Raw genomic sequence first — 11,911 nt, forward strand, 5'->3', positions numbered from 1 at the left:
CTCTGCACCCCCCCACAGGTCAGGGGGCGGGGCTTCCAGGGGTGGGAGGGGCTTATGTGTGAGTGGGTGGGGCTAATGGTGGTGGGAGGGGCTTTGATGGAGTGGGTGTGGCTTCCCGGAGATGGGAGGGGCTTCAATGGAGTAGGTGTGGCTTCCTGGAGGTGGGAGGGGCTTAAATGGCAGTGGGTGGGGTTAATGGTGGTGGGAGGGGCTTAAATAGGAGTAGGTGGGGCTAGTGAGTGTGGGTGTGGGCTTCCTGGGAGTGGGAGAGGCTTAAATGGGGAGTGGGTGGGGCTAATGGAGGTGGGAGGGGCTTAAATGGCAGTGGGTGGAGTTAATGGTGGTGGGTGTGGCTTCCTGGAGGTGGGAGGGGCTAATGAGGGTGGGTGGTGCTTGGGGAAGGGGTGGGGCTTAAATGGGAGTGGGTGGGACTAAAAGTGGTGGGTGTGGCATCCTGGAGGTAGGTGGGGCTTTGGGGAAGAAGGTGTGGCTTAAATGAAGAGGGGTGGAGCTAATGGGATTGGGTGGGGCTAATGAGGTGGGTGGGGCTTCCTGGAGGTGGGTGGGGCCTGGGAAGGGTGGGGCTTATGTGAGGAGTAGGTGGAGCTAATGGTGGTGGGTGGGGCTTTGAAGGGGGTGTGGCTGAGGGAGAGGGTGGGGGCTTAATTGGAGCAGGCAGGGCTAATGGGGGTGGGTGTGGCTTCCTGGAGGTGGGTGGGGCTTCAGTGGAAGAGGGTGGGGCTTAAATGAACAGTGGGTGGGGCTACTGGAGGTAGGTGGGGCTTAATGGAGTGGGTGTGGCTTGCTGGAGGTGGGTGGGGCTTAAATGGGAGTGGGTGGGGCTAATTTGTGGTGGGTGTGGCTTCCAGGAGGTGGGTGGGGCCTGCAAAGGGGTGGGGCTTTGTGTAGGGGTGGGGCTTAACTGGGAGTGGGTGGGGCTTGGAGAGTGGGTGGAGCTTGTCCTGGTGGGTGTGGCCTTTAAGGGGTGGAGCTTCAGAAAGTGGGTGGGGCTTGAGAAGTGGGTGGAGCTTCCACAAAACGACACTGAGGGGGTGGGCGGGGCTTCTTGGAAGGGGGTGGAGCTTCCTGTGATGGGCGTGGCTTTGGGCGACAGGGGGTGGGGTTTGGTGTGGGCGTGGCCATCCTGAAGTGGGCGTGGCCATCCCAAAGTGGGCGTGTCCTCCCCGCAGGCCCCACCCAACGAGGGCGGAGCTTTTGGCCGCCGTGGCCTTGGGGGCGGAGCCAGAGGTGCTGGTGAGTTTTGGGGGCGTGGCCTGGGGTGGGCGTGGCCTGAGTGGGGTGGGCGTGGCCTCCCTGACAGGCCCCGCCCCCTCCCCAGAGCTCCGTGAGGAGGCTTTGCCAGAGCAAGGGGGGGGAGGACTTTTTGGAGCCACGCCCACTGGAGGGGTAAGACACACCCCCTATGCCTGGCCACGCCCACCCGGCTGTCAATCAATCACCCCTGAGCTGTCAATCACCCATTACCTGTCAATCCATCACCCCTGAGCTGTCAATCACCCCTAAGCTGTCAGTCAATCACCCCTGAGATGTTAATCAATCACCCCTAATTTGTCAATCAATCACCCTGAGCTGTCAATCAATTACCCTGAGCTGTCAATCACCTCTAACCTGTCAATCAATCACCTCTAACCTGTCAATCAATCACCCCTGAGATGTTAATCAATCACCCCTGGTCTGTCAATCAATCACTCTGACTTGTCAATCAATCACCCCTGAGCTGTCAATCACCCCTGTGCTGCCAATCAATCACCCTTGAGGTGTCAATCAATCACTCCTGAGGTGTCAATCCATCATCTTGAGTTGTCAATCATCTCTAATCTGTCAATCACCCCTGAGCTGTCAATCAGCTCTGAGCTATCAATCACCTTGACCTGTCAATCAATCCCCCTTGAGCTGTCAATCAATCGCTCCTGAACTGCCAATTAATCACCCCTGAGCTGTCAATCAGTCACCTCTAATCTGTCAATCAATCACTCCTGAACTGTTAATCAATCGTCTCTGATCTGTCAATCAATCGCCCCTGAGCTGTCAATCTATCACCTTGAGTTGTCAATCAATCACCTCTGATGTGTCAATCAATCACCCCTGGGCTGTCAATCAGTTGCCTTTGAGCTGTCAGTCAGTCATCCAGAGCTGTCAATCAATCACCCTGAACTGTCAATCAATCATCCCTGAGTTGTCAATCAATCACCCTGAACTGTCAATCAATCATCCCTGAGTTGTCAATCAATCACCCTGAGCTGTTAATCAATTTTCCTGAGCTGTCAATCAATCACCTGTGAGCTGTCAATCAATCACCCCTGAACTGTTAATTAATCACCTCTGACCTGTCAATCACCCCTAATTTGTCTGACCTGTCAATCAATCCCCCCAGGGATTCCCAGGAACGCGACGAGGATTGGCGGGAAAAGGCCGAGGTGGGCGGGGCTTGGGTGGTGGGCGTGGCCTGGCGGGTTAGGGTGAATTTGGGGTGGTTGGGGGTCAATTTGGGGTGGATTTGGGTGGGATTTGGGGCTCATTTTTGGGTCAGTTTGGATGGGATTTGGGGCTGATTTTTGGGTGAATTTGGGTGGGATTTGGGGCTAATTTTTGGCTAGATTTGGGTGGGATTTGGGGCTGATTTTTGGGTGAATTTGGGTGGGATTTGGGGCTGATTTTGGGGTGAATTTGGGTGGGATTTGGGGTTCATTTTGGGTTAAATTTGAACTCATTTTTGGGTGAATTTGGGATGAATTTGGAGCTGACTTTTGGGTGAATTTGAGTGGGATTTGGGGCTCATTTTCGGGGGGATTTGGGGCTGATTTTTGGGTGAATTTGGGATGAATTTGGAACTGATTTTGGGGTGAATTCGGGTGGGATTTGGGGCTCATTTTTGGGTGAATTTGGGGCTGACTTTTGGGTGAATTTGGGTGGGATTTGGGGCTGATTTTGGGTGGAATTTGGGGCTGAATTTGGGTGGGATTTGGGGCTGATTTTTGGGTGGGATTTGGGGCTGATTTTGGGTGAATTTGGGGCTGATTTTTGGGTGGGATTTGGGGCTGATTTGGGGTGAATTTGGGGCTCATTTTGGGTGAATTTGGGTGGGATTTGGGGCTGATTTTGGGTGATTCGGGTGGGATTGGGGGCCGTTCCCCTCGGTGGGCGTGTCCCATGACCGGGGTGGGCGTGTCCCCGCTCTGGCCCCGCCCATGACGCTCAGCGCCCCCCGCAGGCCGAGCTGAGGCGGCACCGCCCCGGGGCCGTCCTGGGGGCGCTGGAGCTGCTGGCCAATCACAGCACCAGGTGGGCGGGGCCTCGTGGAGGGGGCGTGGCTTGGGTGGTTATTCCTGGGAGGGGGTGGAGCTGCTGGCCAATCACAGCACCAGGTGGGCGGGGCCTCGCGGAGGGGGCGTGGCCTGGGTGGTTATTCCTGGGGGCGCTGGAGCTGCTGGCCAATCACAGCACCAGGTGGGCGGGGCCTCACGGAGGGGGCGTGGCTTGGGAGGAGTGGGGCTTAAATGAGGGGTGTGGCCAATTATTTGGGGGTGGGGTTTAAATGAGGGGGTGTGGCCAAGGATTTGGGAGTGGGGGCTTAGTTGGGGTGTGGCCATTGGGGGTGGGGCTTAAATGAGGGGTGTGGCCAGGATTTGGGAGTGGGGTTTGTGGGAGGGGCTTAATTGGGGGTGTGGCAAATGAGGGGTGTGGCCAAGGATTTGGGGGTGGGGTTTGTGGGAGTGGCTTGATTGGGGTGTGGTTATTGGGGGTGGGGCTTAGGTGAGTGGGTGTGGCCAAGGATTTGGGGGTGGGGCTTATTTGGGGTGTGGCCATTGGGGGTGTGGCTTAAATGAGGGGGTGTGGCCAAGGATTTGGGAGTTGGGTTTGTGGGAGGGGCTTAAATGGGGTGTGGTCATTGGGGGTGGGGCTTAAGGGAGGTGGTGTGGCCACAGATTTGGGGGTGGGGCTTAATTGGGGTGTGGTCATTGGGGTGGGGCTTAAATGAGGGGGTGTGGCCAAGGATTTGGGGGTGGGGATTGTGGGAGGGGCTTAATTGGGGGTGTGGCTTAAATGAGGGGGTGTGGCCAAGGAATGAGGGAGGAGTTTGTGGGAGTGGCTTGATTGGGGGTGTGGCTTAAATGAGGGGGTGTGGCCAAGGATTTGGGGGTGGGGTTTGTGGGAGGGGCTTAATTGGGGGTATGGCCAAGGATGTGAGGAGTGGGGTTTGGGAGGTGGGGCCTAATTAGGGTGTGGTCATTGGGGTGGGGCTTAAATGAGGGGTGTGGCCAAGGATTTGGGGGTGGGGTTTGTGGGAGGGGCTTAATTGGGGGTATGGCCAAGGATGTGAGGGTGGGGTTTGGGAGGTGGGGCCTAATTAGGGTGTGGTCATTGGGGTGTGGCTTAAATGAGGGGGTGTGGCCAAGGAATGGGGGTGGGGTTTGTGGGAGGGCTTAATCGGTGTGGTCATCAGGGGTGTGGCTTAAATGAGGGGGTGTGGCCAAGGACTTGGGGATGGGGCTTAATTGGGGTGTGGCCATTGGGGTGGGGCTTAAATGAGAGGGTGTGGCCAAGGATTTGGGGGTGGGGCTTAAGGGAGTGGGTGTGGCCAAGGATTTGGGGGTGGGGCTTATTTGGGGTGTGGCCATTGGGGGTGGGAGCTTAAGGGAGTGGGTGTGGCCAAGGATTTGGGGGTGGGGCTTATTTGGGGTGTGGCCCTTGGGGTGGGGCTTAAGGGAGGGGTGTGGCCAAGGATTTGGGGTGGGGCTTATTTGGGGTGTGGCCCTTGGGGTGGAGAGCTTAAGGGAGGGGTGTGGCCAAGGATTTGGGGAGTGGGGCTTAATTGGGGTGTGGTCATTGGGGGTGGGGCTTAAGGGAGTGGGTGTGGCCAAGGATTTGGGGGTGGGGTTTGTGGGAGGGGCTTAATAGGAGTGTGGTTATTGGGGTGGGGCCTAAATGAGGGGGTGTGGCCAAGGAATGGGGTGGGGTTTGTGGGAGGGGCTTAATTGGGGGTGTGGCTTAAATGGGTGTGGTCAATGCTTTTAGGGATGGGGCTTAAGGGGGTGTGGCCAATTGACAGCAGGGGGAGGGGCTTCCCAGCTGGGGGTGGAGCCAAGAGGAACAGGGCGGGATTTGGGGCTGATTTTGGGGTGAATTTGGGGGGATTTGGGGCTCATTTTTGGGTGGCTTTGGGTGGGATTTGAGGCTGATTTTGGGGTGAATTTGGGGGGGATTTGGGGCTGATTTTTGGGTGGATTTGGGGGGATTTGGGGGTCAGTTTTGGGTGGGTTTGGGGGGGATTTGGGGCTGATTTTTGGGTGGGATTTGCGTGGGATTTGGGGCTGATTTTTGGGTGAATTTGGGGGGGATTTGGGGCTGATTTTGGGGTGAATTTGGGTGGGATTTGGGGCTGGGTTTTGGGTGACTTTAGATGGATTTTGGGCTAATTTTTGGGTGACTTTGGGATGAATTTGGGGCTGATTTTGGGGTGAATTTGGGTGGGATTTGGGGCTGATTTTTGGGTGAATTTGGGGGGCATTTGGGGTGAATTTTGGGCTCACTTTTGGGCAATCTGGTCAGATTTTGGGGTGCATTTTTGGGTCAATGTGGGTGGGATTTGGGGCTGATTTTTGGGTGGATTTGTGTGGGATTTGGGGGTCAGTTTGGGTGGGATTAGGGGCTGATTTTGGGGGGATTTGGGGCTGATTTCTGGGTGAATTTGGGTGGGATTTGGAGCTCATTTTTGGAGGAATTTGGGTGGGATTTGGGGCTGATTTTTGGGTGAATTTGGGCAGGATTTGGAGCTCATATTCAGGTGAATTCAAGTGAGATTTGGGGCTGGTTTTTGGGTGAATTCAAGTGGGATTTGGGGCTGATTTTGGGGTGAATTTGGGGTCCCCCATTGCAGGTTGCTGATGTCAAGCCCCGCCCCCTCAGCTGAGGCCCCACCCACCGTGACCCAGCTCATCCAGGTGAGCGTTTTGGGGGGGTCTGAGAGGATTTGGGGGTGTCTGAGGGGATTTTGGGGGGTTCTGAGGGGATTTTGGAGGGGTCTGAGAGGATTTTGGGGGGTCTGAGGGATTTTGAGGGGTTCTGAGGGGATTTTGGGGGGTTCTGAGAGGATTTTGGGGGGGTCTGAGGGGATTTTGGGGGGTCTGAGAGGATTTTGGGGGTCTGAGGGGATTTTGGGGGTCTGAGGGGATTTTGGGGGGTCTGAGAGGATTTTGGGGGGTCTGAGGGATTTTGGGGGTCTGGAAGAATTTTTGAGGGTCCGGAAGAGGATTTTGGGGGTCCTGGGTGGATTTCAGGGGTTTTGGGGGTTTGGTGGATCTTGGGTGAATTTTAAGGGATTTTGGGGGTCCTGGGTGGATTTTGGGGGTCCTGGGTGGATTCTGGGGTCTTGGGTGGGTTTTGGGGGGTCTTGTGGGGATTAAAAGTTATTTGGGGGTCCATGGGGGCATTTCTGGGGTCTGGGGAATTTTGGGAGCCCAGGGGAGATTTTGGGGGGTCCAGGAAGGATTTTGAGGGGTCCTGGGTGGATTTTAAGGGATTTTGGGGGGCCCTGGGTGGATTTTGGGGGGTCTTGGGGGGGTTTTGGTAGATCTTGGGTGGATTTTAAGGGATTTTTGGGGGTCCTGAGTGGATTTTAAGGAATTTTGGAACCCCTGGGTGGATTTTAAGGGATTTTAGAGGGTCTGGGGTGGATTTTTGGGGGTCCTGGGTGGATTTTAAGGAACTTTGGGTGGATTTTAAGGGAATTTGTGTCGGTTTTGAAGGGACTTGGGTGGATTTTAAGAAGATTTTAGTGAATTTTATTTGATTTTGGGTGGATTTTAAGGAAATTTGGGTGAATTTTAAGGTATTTGAGTGAATTTTAAGGAGATTTGGGTGAATTTTTGGGGGATTGGGGTGGATTTTGGGGTGATTTGGGTGAATTTTGAGGGGATTTGGGTGGATTTTGGGGTGATTTTAGGGGGATTTGGGGACCTGCCCTAATTTTGGGGGGTCCCTGAGCCCTCCCCTCCCCTCCCCAGGACTGTTGGGGGGCCGTGGGGGGGATTTGGGGGTCGTTGCCCCCCCTCATTTCCCACCTCCAGCACCTCCAGAGGAGCCTCAACGGGGTCCTCCCCAAACTGGGGGGGGAACCCAAAATCAGGTACCCCAAAATCCATCTTGGGACCCCAAAATCCACCCTGGGACCCCCAAATCCACCTGGGACCCCCAAAACCCACCCTGAGACCCCCAAAATCCCACCCTGGGACCCCCAAAATCCCACCCTGGGACCCCCAAAACCCCACCTGGGACCCCCAAAATCCACTCTGGGACCCCAAAATCCACCCTGGGACCCCAAAACCCCACCTGGGACCCCCAAAATCCACCCTGGGACTCCCAAATCCACCCTGGGACCCCCAAAATCCACCCTGGGACCCCAAAATCCCACCCTGGGACCCCCAAAATCCACCCTGGGATCCCAAAATCCCCCCAAAATGCCTCAAATCCCCTTCAAGCCCCCTAAACTCCTCAAAATTCCCCAGTCGTCCCTCAGGACTCCTCAAATCCCCCAAACCCCCCAGGATCCCCAAATCCCCTAAACCTCCCCAGGAACCCCCAAATCCCCCAAACCCCCCCAGGACCCCCAAATCACCCCTGAAATCCCCCTAAAGCCCCCAGGATCCCCCAAATCCCCCAGGACCCCTCAAATCCCCCTAGGACTCCCCAAACCCCCAGGATCCCCCAAATCCCCTAAATCTTCCCAGGACCCCCAAATCCCCCCAGGACTCCCAAATCCCCCAAACACCCTCAGGACCCCTCAAACCCTCCCAAATCCCCCAGGACTCCCCAAATCCCTCCAAACACTCTCAGGACTCCCAAATACCCCCCAAACCTCCCAGAGCCCCCAAATCTCCCCAGGACTCCCAAATCCCCCCAAACCTCCCCAGGATCCCCAAATCCCCCCCAAACCTCCCCAGGACCCCCAAATCCCCCAAATCCTCCCAGGACCCTCAAATCACCCCTGAAATCCCCCAAAGCCCCCAGGACCCCAAATCCCCAGACCCTCAGATCCTCCCAGGACTCCCAAATCCCCCAAACCTCCCAGAACCCCTCAATCTCCCCAAACCTCCTGAACCCTCAAATCCCCCTAAACCTCCCAGGACCCCCAAATCACCCCAGGACCCCCAAACCTCCAAACCCCCTAACTTGGACCCCCTCCCCCCAGGCTGGCCCTGACCCGGGCGTGGCTGGGGGTTTTTGGGGTCCCTGTCCCGGGGGTGCAGGAGCTGAGGGGGTCGGGGGACCCCCAAACCCCCTGGGGAGCTCCGCAGCGCCTGCGCGTGGGGAGGGGCAGAGTGGTGAGTCTGGGGGGTTGGGGGATTTGGGGGTTTGGGGGACCTGAGGGGATTTGGGGGTTCTTGGGGATTTTGGGGGTCCTGGGGGATTTGGGGGTCCTGGGGGAATTTGGGGGTCCTGGGGGATTTGGGGGTCCTGGAGGGATTTGGGGGGATTTGGGGAGTCCTGGGGAATTTGGGGGGGTCGTGAGGGGTTTGGGAGGGGATTTGGGGCGGTTTGGGGGATTTGGGGGTTTCCCAGCGTGGTTTTGGGGGTTTTGGGGTCCCCTGGGTGATTTTGGGATGATTTTGGGGTCCCCCAGGTAATTTTGGGGTGATTGGGGAGGGTTTTGGGTTCCCCTGGGTGATTTTGGGGTCCCCTGGGTGATTTTGGGATGATTTTGGGGTTCCCCAGGTAATTTTGGGGTGATTTGGGAGGGTTTTGGGTTCCCCTGGGTGATTTTGGGGTTCCCTGGGTGATTTTGGGGGGTTTTGGGGCCTCCAGGCTGATTTTGGGGTGGTTTTTGGGGTGATTTGGGGGTTCCCAAATAATTTTGGGGTCCCCCCGGGTGATTTTGGGGTGATTTGGGGGTTCCCTGGGTAATTTTTTAGGTGATTGTGGGGGTTCCTAGACGACTTTAGGGTCCTCCAGGTGATTTTGGGGAGATTTGGGGGATTTTGGGGTGAATTTGAGTGATTTGGGGTGATTTTGGGGTCCCCTAGGTGATTTTGGGGTGATGTTTGGGGGTGATTTTTGGGGTGATTTTGGGGGGGTTTTGGGGTCCCCTGGGTGATTTTGGGGTGATTTGAGGGTGATTTTGGGGTGATTTTGAGTGATTTTTGGGGTGATTTGGGGGGGATTTTGGGTGATTTTGGGGTGATTTGAGGGTGATTTTGCGGTGATTTTGGGGTCCCCGGGTGATTTTGGGGGGATTTGGGGTGATTTTGGGGTTTTGGGGTCCTCAGGTGATTTTGTGGGTGATTTTGGGGTGTTTTGGGGTCCCCGGGTGATTTTGGGGGGATTTTGGGGTGATTTTGAGTGATTTTTGGGGTCCCCTGGGTGATTTTGGGGTGATTTTTGAGTGATTTTGAGTGATTTTTTGGGTGATTTTGGGGTCCCCCGGGTGATTTTGAGGTTTTGGGTCCCTGGGTGATTTGGGGGGAATTTGGGGGGATTTTGGGGTGATTTTGGGGGTTTTTGGGGTCCCCCAGGTGATTTTGGGGTGATTTTGAGTGATTTTGGGGGGTTTTTGGGGTCCCCTCCCCCCCAGCTCCGTCGGCAGCGGCGCCTGCGGCTCCTCCGAGCGGCCACCGGGGGGCGCCAAGCGCGGCTCGGCCTCCTGCATAGACAGGTGAGTCGGACCAGTATGGACCAGTATGGACCAGTAGGGACCAGTATGGACTAGTATGGACCAGTACAGACCAGTATAGACCAGTATAGACCAGTATGGATCAGTAGGGGCCAGTACGGACCAGTAGGGACCAATATAGACCAGTTTGGACCAGTATAGACCAGTATGGACCAGTATAAACCAGTATGGACTAGTATGGACCAGTACGGACCAGTATGGACCAGTATAGACCAGTAGGGACTAGAATAGACCAGTATGGACCAGTACAGACCAGTATGGACCAGTATAAACCAGTAGGGACTAGAATAGACCAGTATGGACCAGTACAGACCAGTATGGACCAGTATGGACCAGTAGGGACCAGTATAGACCAGTATAGACCAGTAGGGACCAGTATAGACCAGTATGGACCAGTATGGACCAGTAGGGACCAGTATAGACCAGTATAGACCAGTAGGGACCAGTATAGACCAGTAGGGACCAGTATAGACCAGTTTGGACCAGCAGGGACCAGTATAGACCAGTATGGACCAGTAGGGACCAGTATGGACCAGTATAGACCAGTATGGACCAGTATAAACCAGTAGGGACTAGAATAGACCAGTATGGACCAGTACAGACCAGTATGGACCAGTATAGACTAGTATAGACCAGTATGGACCAGTATAGACCAGTATAAACCAGTAGGGACTAGAGTAGATCAGTATAGACCAGTATGGACCAGTAGGGACCAGTATAGACCAGTAGGGACCAGTATGGACTAACATGGACCAGTAAAAGCCAGTATAGACCAGTATGGGTCAGTATGGACCAGTATAGACCAGTATGGACCAGTAGGGACCAGTATAAACCAGTATGAACCAATATAGACTAGTTCAGACCAGTATAGACTAGTAGGGACCAGTATAGACCAGTCTAGACCAGTATAAACCAGTCCAAACCAGTGCAGACCAGTCCAAACCAGTCCAGACCAGTATGAACCAGTCCAGATCAGTCCAAACCAGTATGACTGGTCCAAACCAGTGCAGGCCAGTACAAACCAGTCCAGACCAGTCCATACCAGTATAACCCAGTCTGACCCCGCCCCCGGTGTGTGATTGGCAGGTGCGTTGGGCGGCGGGGGCGGGGCCCGGCTCGGCCACGCCCCTTCTGGAGGGGGAGGGGCAGCGACGGCGCCGCCTCCTGGGGGGGAGGGGCGAGCTGGGAATGCCCCTCCCCCACCCCGGCCACGCCCCCCTCCGGAGCCTCCGGAAATGCCTCGGATTGGCCCCCGAGAAGGTGGGGGAGGGGCCTGAGGGGGAGGGGCTGAGAATGTGAGGCGAGGAGGGGCCTAAGGGGGGAGGGGCACAAAAAGGGAAGGGTTTGGGGTGGGGGAGGGACTGGAATGAAGTGGGGAGGGTCTGAGGAGTGGGGAGGGGCTGGAATGGGGTGAGGGAGGGGTCTGGGGAAGGGAGGGGCTGAAATAAAGGGGAGGGGCTGAAAGAGGGAGGGGACAAGGGAGGGGGTGGGGGAGGGGCTAAAGTGGGAGGGGCTTGAGGGTGGGGAGGGTTGGAAATGGGGTGGGGAGAGGGGCTTGAATAAGGGGAGGGGTCTAAAGGGTTGGGGAGGAGCTCAAATAGAGGGTGTGGCCAAAACAGGAAATTGGGGGAGGGGCTTGAGGGTGGGGAGGGGCCAAGACACAACAGAGAGACCTTGCTGGGAGTGGCAAAAAAAAGTGGGCGTGGCCAAATAACATCGAGGGGGAGGGGCTACAAAAATGGGCGTGACCCAGTGATGCGAGGGGCGGGGCTGGCTCAGAGTGGGCGTGGCCTGATGTGGCCCCGCCCCCTTTCCCCCTAGCCCCTCCCCCTCCTGCTGGGCCGAGCGGCCGAGCTGCGCCACGAGCTGAGGGGGGCGGGGCTTCCCAAAGAGGGGGCGTGGCCTCCTCAAAAGGGGGCGTGGCCTCCCCAAAAGGGGGCGGAGCCTCCCGAAGAAGAAGGGGCGTGTCCTCCCACAAGCCCCGCCCCCGAGCTGCTTCGGGAGCTGCGATTGGTCGGCGCCAAGTGCCGCGAGCGAATCCAGGATTGGCCCCGCCTCCTCCAGCTCGTCGGCCAATGGTGGGCCGGGACACGCCCTCCCGGGGGCGGGGCTTCAGTTGGGAGGGGCGGGGCTTGGGTTTTGGGGGCGGGGTTTGATCAGAGGGGGTGTGGCTTATTTGGAAGGGGTGTGGCTTAATTTGGGCAGCTTAATTAGGGTGGTGGG

At 56.6% G+C, this 11,911-nt stretch overlaps 1 long non-coding RNA gene across 1 annotated transcript; it reads left to right on the forward strand.

Annotated features, from left to right (window-relative positions):
- The first annotated feature begins 2,394 nt into the window (after positions 1-2,394).
- Positions 2,395-7,148, forward strand: LOC126652393 (uncharacterized). The gene is made up of 4 exons (XR_007631966.1): positions 2,395-2,438; positions 3,233-3,303; positions 5,900-5,963; positions 7,026-7,148. It is a non-coding gene; the product is annotated as an uncharacterized LOC126652393 (long non-coding RNA).
- Positions 7,149-11,911: the final 4,763 nt, after the last annotated feature.

The sequence above is a fragment of the Myiozetetes cayanensis genome, unplaced genomic scaffold (genome assembly GCF_022539395.1).
Source record: "Myiozetetes cayanensis isolate MyiCay16 unplaced genomic scaffold, myiCay2020 scf815, whole genome shotgun sequence".
In the NCBI taxonomy this organism is placed as follows: Eukaryota; Metazoa; Chordata; class Aves; order Passeriformes; family Tyrannidae; genus Myiozetetes; species Myiozetetes cayanensis.